General features: G+C 46.4%; 1 protein-coding gene across 3 annotated transcripts in view; it reads left to right on the top strand.

The window, feature by feature from the left end:
• Nucleotides 1-8,382, top strand: part of CTNNBL1 (catenin beta like 1) — a 156,430-nt gene that overhangs the window by 521 nt on the left and 147,527 nt on the right. The window lies entirely within an intron of this gene.

Genomic DNA, 8,382 nt, shown 5'->3' with positions numbered 1-8,382 from the left:
CTGCCGCAGGATGTGGCGATGGCCTTCAGAAGAGGGCTCGACACGTTGCTGGAGGAGAAGGCTCTCCGTGGCCCCGATGGCCATATGCGGCCTCCGCTATCGGAGGCAGGGTGCCCATGTGTACGAGCAGCTGGGGAACAGGGGCGGGAGGGCGCTGCCGCGCTCGTGCCCTGCGTGTGGGTGTCCTGTGGGCAGCTGGTTGGCCGCTGTGTGAACAGAACGCTGGACAAGATGGTCCGTCGATCTGATCCGGCAGGGCTCTTCTTATGCCCTGATGACCTGGACAACCTGGCCTCAGTCACCTCTGTTCTGATAGCCTCCTCGTTACATGGCCACAGCATGCTGTGTGCGGGGTGCCTTTGAAGACGGTTCAGAAACCGCAGCTTGCACAAGGTGCGGCAGCCGGTTCAATAAAGGGGAGCAGAAGATCAGAACGCATAACACTGATTCTGCGCCACTGGCTGCCTATACGTTTCTGAGCCCAAGTCGAGGTGCTATTTTAACCTGTAAAGCCTTACATATCTTGGGGCCACAATACCTATTGGAGCACCTGTGCCAGCGTCCGAGGCCCTCTTCCGGCAGAGGTTTGGAGGATGGCAACAAGGGAGGAGGACCTTCTCAGTGATTCCCTCCCACCCCACCCCACCCCATCGAATACACTATGCATTTCAGTGTCAGTTTCATGTATGTTTCTTATATTTCATTTATGTTACCTCTTTCTGTGTCCTAGAAAAAGGTTGTTACTGAAATAAACACACTGCAATTTATGCACTACAAGCAAAACAGAGAGAACGTTGCACAGAAACTGCAACAGGCAAGCCAGTGAGATAGAGTTGATGTTAACTATCTTAAATTACAGTTACACCTCATTGGTTTTTCCAATTTACATGACACAATAAATTACTGATTTTGAGTACCAGTTCTAGGCTCCACCTCTCCTCTCTTCTTCTTCTTCTTCTTCTTCCCCCCTTCTTTTTCCCTCTGGTGCTACTGTTCCCCTGCCCCCCCCCCCATCTACTTTCTTCCCCTTGGCCACTCTCTCTCTAAGGGCACAATCCTAAGTAGAAAGTCTGAGGCGGCCACCTATCCAAAGCAAGGCAGGAGAGGCACAGGGGGATCGTTCCCTCTACGCCACTCCTGCCTTGCTCTTTTTTGCTAGACAGCTGTTTTTGGCTGTCTAGCGGCAGGAGGGCGGGCGGCCAGGAGAGGAAGCCCCCCCCCCCAGCCCTACCCCTTTTCAGTCGCTCTGTGCTTGTTCTCTGAGCATGGAGGATGGGGCTTCTCCATGCTGCCTCCAAGGCAGCATGGACGGGGGCAGGGGGGCTCGGATTTCTGGGAACCAAGTTCGGAGCATGGGCTCCAAGGTCGGTTCCCGGAATAGAGCATATCCTATGGTTCGCTAGACAGTGTCTAGTGAGCCATAGGATTGCTCTCTAAGATGCTAATATTGGATCTCTGCAGTGGAAGCTTTTGGAGCCTTCTCCCTTTTTTAAACTTGGAGCGCTCAGAAGAGCACCTGCAAGTCCACTAAGTGGGAAGCGCCCTGCCTTGAATAAGGCATCAAGACGCCACAGGTTCAGCCTCCAGCCTTCTAGAGTAGCTATGCTAGTCAAGATCTCTACTGAGCCAGAGATCTCTACACAAAGGATTTGTGGAGTGGGGTTTACTCAGATGCTTCATTTTCATATTGCTTTTTTGAGCCAGGATTACTAAGGCAGTCTATATAATTGAATAAAATGGGTGGTTCTTAATTAATGGTTAAATGAGTGGTTAATCCAGAGCAGATATGTTCCATATTTATTGTAATAAACTCAATGCCTTTCAAACGGGGTGGGGGTGGGTGGGGCGGAATTGCTTTAAGAATATAAGAAGAGCCATGTTGGATCAGACCAAGGGTCCATCTCGTCCATTCTGTTCACACGGTGGCCAGCTCACTGCCTATGGGGAACCCATAAGTAGGACATGAGGGCAATAGCTCTCTCCTGCTCATCTTCCCCAACAACTGGCATGCAGAGGCAAGTTGCCTCTGATACGGGAGGTAATCTAACCATCCTAACTAGTAGCCATTGATAGCCTTCTCCTTCTCCATGACTATCTAATTCCCCGTTTGAAGTCATCCAAATTGGTGGCCATCACTACATCATGTAGTAGTGAATTTCATAATTATGCACTATGTGAAGAAGTGCTTACTTTTAACTGTCCTGAATCCCCTTCTGTTCAGCTTCATGGGATGACCCCACTGGGTTCTAGTATTATGAGAGAGGGAGAAAAATGTCTTCCTATCCACATTTTCTGCACCTTGCATAATTTTGTACACCTCTTTCATTTTGTGCCTTTTGTGATCTGAAGGAGAAAGGTATGTCTCTGTACTTTAAGTCATCCTAATAGCCCCACTCCTAAAAAAAACTCTTTGGTATGGACAATGCACAGACCTGGTATATCCGCTCAACCAACCTGAGCCACTGTTGGGGGTGACATTGTTTCTGAAGGCACCAAGTAAACAGTGTGCCATTTCAGATGGGTGCCCTAGGATTCCTTGCAGTGCTCCAGAGCAATCTGGATAGAGGAATACATCTGGCCTTAGATGGGGTTGCATTCTCTCTGAAGGACCAAGTGCACAGTTTGGAAGTGCTCCTGGACCAGGTGCTTACTGGGGATGCTCAGGTGGTGGCGGTGACCAGGAGTACTTTTTACCAGCTTAGGCTGGTACGTCAGCTGTGACTATATCTGGAGAGGGAGGATCTTGCCTTGGCTATTCATGCTTTAGTGACATCCAGACTGAACTTCAGTAATGCGCTGTACGTGGGGCTGCCTTTAAAGGCAGTTCAGAAACTCCAGCTGGTGTAGAATACAGCCACCCAGATATTGGTGGGGGCCAGGCAGTCAGCTCATGTGATATCAATACTGCATTAGCTGCACTGGTTGCCAGTGCATTTCCAAGCCAATTTTAAGTGCTGTTTTTAACATTTAAAGCCTTAAATGAGTTAGGCCCAAGTTACTTGAAAGACTACCTCCTCTCGTACCAACCCACCTGCACTCTGAGGTCATCAAGGGAGGCCCTTCTCACTTGCCTGCCAACAAGGGTGAGTAGGCTGGTGAGTACAAGGGAAGGGGCCTTTTCAGTGTTGGCCCCACATCTCTGGAACTGGCTTCTGTTGGGTTCATCAGGCACTGAAGACTCACCTGTTTTCACTGGCTTTTTCATAGTCTGTGAGCTGCAGGTTCTATTGATGATAACTTTAGAATACTTGTAAAAAATTTAAACACAATAGCATGTATTTCCCCTTACATTGTTTAAATGTAAAGGAAAAAGGAAAAGTGACTGAAAACTGTTGTTACTCTAAAGGTGCAGCCCTATGTGTGTTTAGACAGAAAATAGTCCTACAATTCCCAGCCAGCCTGGCTTTTTTTTATTGCCTCAACATGCATGGAATTGGGCCCTAATTACTTTTAACAACCCAAAGAACTGTGCATGATATGCTGTCAACCATATTTCACTCTGAGACATATATGTATTTCAGTGACATACGTATGTTCTCTCATATACTTGCTAGGGATAATCACTTGAAAAACATTAATTACAACTTTGAAACTGCCAGGCTTGCCTAATATTGGATTTGCAACTGGCATGCATTCCTTTTTACTAACTAACTTATGAAAGGGAAATTTTTCCATGGAAAAATAAAAGACTGGAAAATTTTCTGCCCCACATAAAGGTGTTCTCAAAATAATGTTAAAAATAAATAAACCAATAAATACATATTTCTCTTACTGGGCTTTTGTGAGGGCAAACAGGTTAAAATTATATAATTGTACCCCACCTTTCACCCCCAGTTCTAAAAAATGCAGTACTGCTATGTTATATCCACACCTCTAAAACAGGGATGGGCATCGTGCGTCCCCCATTGCTGCTGCCAAAAACATTGCTCTGGAGCATTGGGCTCCCGCCAGCTGCTAAACAGTTGTTTGGGGGCCTGGCAGGAACCTGAGGCTACAGGATAAGTGGGTGTGTGAGGAGTCATCCCCATGTGCTGTCTTTCCCTGAAGAACTGCTGGGGTGTGGGCAGGATTAAAGCCTCCTCTCCATCACAGTGATTTTGAGCAGCGTTGTTGTGTGCACATGCGTGAGGGGGGAGACTTTAACCTCATCCCAGCAATACTACTCAGTATTGCTGGGATGGGAGAGGGGAGCTTAAAGTGCCCTCTCCCCAGTGATCTGCTGCAGGATTTGGGGGGTGGGGGTGGAGTTTGTGTGTGTGTGTGCATTGTGCATGCATGGGTGTGCAGCCCCTAGCCACGCACCTAACCCCCCATATGACCCTTGCCCCAATGGAAATTGCCCACCCTTGCTCAAAAACAATCTCTTCTCTCCATTCTTCTTGACACTGGATGAGAAAGTTTTGAAATTTAAATCTGTATCTTAAGCACATTCTGCTGAGCTTTCTTCTATGTGGTAAATGGGATTTATTTCCATGTTGTCTGGCTGGGTGGGTATTAGAAATGTCAAAACCATTGCCACAAAGGTTGGCCACAGCTGTGATATCCCCTAGAAATGTGGCTGTTTAATTCAGATGATCCCATGTCTCCTGTTAATCAGCATGGTCGTAATATAAACCATTTTTTCCTGTGACTAGCTATCTTCCTCCTAGTGTGGCCTTTCTCACCCTATAAAACAATGTTGACAGTACCGCTAAGGATGTGCAAGCATGAAGATTACTTCTTGTGGAGACTTGTGGAGAAATGGAAACCATGAAAACCATTTTAAGAATCCCTTGTGGAAATGGCACTGTTTGTGGGCAGCAGGCTCATGCTTCCACAGAAGATGGTGTCCTCTGCCCCATGGTATGAAATATTTCTTGCTAGTTGGCTTCCTTGGCAACCTCATCAAGTGCACTGGGAGCTGTTTTCTAGACTGCCATAGCAAACTGCATTTCCCTTTCCAAAATAATCTCATATGGGCCGCTGAATGCAGACTTGCTAAACTCAACTAATGTTTTTATAACAGTGTTCTGATCCATTTATTTGCACCGGGCCTAGAGTTTCATGCTCAAACAAGCCTATTCTTCATCTGACAGTTCAGGAGGAAGCCAAAAAGCAGTTACAGCATTAGCCAGAGTCATTACAGGGGACAGTCTCATTTAAGGGAGCTTCAGCTAGATTGATTTCTGCAGACTCTAGCAGTTGGGAATGTCTTGGGAGCAGCTTCTGTTTGTAACCTTGGTGTCGCTTGGGCTGTGGGCATGCCTGTGACAAGGTTTCATCCTCACAGCAGAGTTTGAGAATGCATAGATGTCTTTAAATTCTAGGAGGGTGCTAGTTTGAGGGTATGATGGGAAATGATCATGCTTGAGACAACAGACTTAAGTTTTTTCTACACTCTCATGTTGGTTTCTTTTGATTTAAAATACACTTTCCCATTTATTCCTAATCCTCACCTCTAGGAAGTGCAAGAAAATTGCTCACTTCCTGTATACAAGTTCTCCCTCTGTCAGGTGTCAGGCTTTTTGCAGATTCCTGAGGTGACTCCCCCCCCCCGCTACACACACACATGCATACTGTTCTCTCCCCTCTATGCTCCCACCCTGGTTCCTGTACATTCTGTACTTTATGCCAACTCTTCATCTTTCTTCTAATCCCAAGTGAAAACATTCATTTTTCTCCTGTCTTTCTTTCTTCAGTTTTCTTGAGTTTTGCTATTATTTATTACCCTCTTATTTAATTCTAAGTATTTTTGATGCAATTTGCATGTGGCATGCAAGACATTATAAAATGTAATGCTGCGTTGTATTTCATTGAGCTCGCTTGTTTCGGCAGCTTGTCTTGGAAAAGAAGATTGATTTTGCTCATATTTTTTCTGTCCTGGTTTTGGAAATGAAAGGCTCCTGCAGTGAAAAGAGTGTGTGGGGGGTGGTGGTGGGGGGGGGCGCATCTATTCAGGCATATTTCAAATCTCTGTGCACGCACACACCCTTCCCCATTCCTCAGTGAGATGAAGCTGTTGAAAGTGGGGTGTGTGAATGGGGTGGGGGATTTATTTGCTTATTTTCAAAGCATAGTCTGGGTATTACTGGGATAAAGAAGTTACACATTTCCGCTCCTTTCCACTTCTAATGTCTGTGTTGCACTAATATGGTCCGTTTCAGCATTCCCTGAAATGGCTCCATCATGTCAGAAGGTTGTAATTCATACTCTGCTGCTGGGTGTTTGCCTTCCCTGTAGTTGCTTAGCTTACTTGCTTGTCATCTGGAAGGCATCCAGAGGAGATGCCTTGATAATTATAGTGCATTCTATTCACTCCTGTTTGTGGCGTTTCTGCAATATAGGATCTGTTGGGCAAGTCTTTGAGGTGGCTTCATGACCATCCTCTTCCTGTTGGACTTGCAGTTCTTTGATTCCATTAAGCTGCAAATGCATCCCAGAAGTATCCACTGGAAGGTCTAAAGACTGGAATTTCTCACTTTGCTGTAAGACCAGCAATTAGGTTTTGCTCTGTGTGCTATTTCGATGCTCTTGCAGCTTCTCTTCTGGATTTAGCTAGTAAGCCCTCTGTTGAGTGTTGAGCCACTTTTCCCCTACTGTCGGTTTGAACCCAGGACACCAAATACAGATGGTGCACAGCCTCCATTGATTTTGTTCAGCCTTCTGTTTAGTTCCCTCCCTCCTGATGCCATTGAAATGGTTTTCAAAAAAGTTGGGCTATCTGTGTTGAGGCGATTGCTGAGCAATATATTTTAAGATGCCAATTACTATGTGCATGCAGTTGTGTCCTTTGCTGCTTCATGCTTGAGTTAACACTTGGTTTTACTTTTGTGGGAGAAAGATAATTTTCACCCTGATAAGTCATGGGTGAAGGTGGTACCTTGTTTGTATCCTCCTGACTGGAAATCAGAGTGCTTTGTTTGCACTATTACAAGTGGGTGGAGGTGGTTTTCTTGTGGCCTTGTAGGCCCCTTCCAACCCTACTATTCTATGATTTTAGTGCAAATAGGGGAGGAGCCATGCGTGGTTTTGCTTAGATTGCCAGAAGCCAAATTAAACGGATGTCAACTTTGTACTGTGTTCGCAACCCAAGACTAGCCCATTCTGGTGCAGTGACTTCCTGTTTCCTACCAGGGGTAACATGCTTGTTCCAGACAAAACGTTTGGGCCTTACACAGGAATGACTGGTGGCTGTGAAGAAGCAACATTTGCATGGTTCCCTTGGCCTTTCATGATTATGTTGTTGAGTTCCTTAGGAACTCTGCTTCCCCCTCAGTGAGCCAGCCAGATGAATTGGTTTTCCATTCCGATTGTCCTGGGTATCTCTTCTCTAAACATTTAATCGATGCTCTGCGTAATCAAATAGCAGGGCTGCCACCATGCCAGGTTTGGCTTGGACAGTGATGGGCATCTTGCCTTTTAATTCAGCATCAAACATTGATCAGAGGGGGGAGAGGGAGGGAAGGCAGTTCGTGCAACTGAGTATACAGTTACACTGAGTACAGCACCTAGCAGTTTACAAAGAGCTCAGGAATCCATAAACTTTTATATGGTGCAGCAAAACAGTTGCAGATGGCCTAAGCCGATGATTAAATATTGCTGCTGCTTTGCCCAGAACGGCTGTGCTCAGGCCCTGTGTGTCTGGTTTCTGATTACATCAGGTAATTAGGGGGTCACAGCCAAGTCCAGCTATTTCCAGGTTTCCTCTTCCAATTTATCTCAGGAGAGGAGAGGGGAAGCACTTGTCATGATTGCCAAGAGCTGATTTGTGCTACTGCAGTCAGTCGATTCCCAATTGCCAGTTTGGGTTTCAGGACAGAATGCCTGTGTGATGCTCGAGGACAGCTGAGAGAGCAAGACAAGGATGGATCGTGGCTCTGTCTGCTGGTGCAGGTGCAAAGTGATTGAGATTGCTGTGCTAGGCAACAGGCTATAAATCTCTATGTAGCAAACCCGGCAGATGCCAGGGACAGTCATTTCATCAAGATGTGCCTTCCTTTGGGTCCTTAAAGCCTTTCCAGACATCCTGCAGCCCTTTCTGCCCTTTCGAGTGGGATTGCTTACATCTGAGAAGCGCAAGTAAATCCTGGGAGAGCCCTGCCCTAGTAGGTGTGACATGGTGGGTGTGCTTAAGGAGAGAAATCGTCACATTAAGGGCTTGTTCCCATCCTTCCAGCTTTCGTAATGTGCCACTTCTGCCTGTGCTGGTCCTTGTGGATGCCTAGGGACTAACAGTATGGGACCAGTGTGGGCTGTGCAGTTGACACACAGGCCTTCATGCACACTCTTTGGGAGATAGCATGAAAGAAAATGTGCCTCTTCCTAGCATGTTCCTGACATGGTTGATTATCTGCTACAGAACAAGCCTCGAAAGTGAGAAGCCATTCCCCAGATGAAGCCCCA

This window comes from Heloderma suspectum, chromosome 4, assembly GCF_057233095.1.
Source record: "Heloderma suspectum isolate Gila_16-S chromosome 4, 16-S_ref, whole genome shotgun sequence".
Classification (NCBI taxonomy): domain Eukaryota; kingdom Metazoa; phylum Chordata; class Lepidosauria; order Squamata; family Helodermatidae; genus Heloderma; species Heloderma suspectum.
Note: the sequence above shows the minus strand (reverse complement) of the source record. Positions and strands in the feature narration are given on the sequence as shown.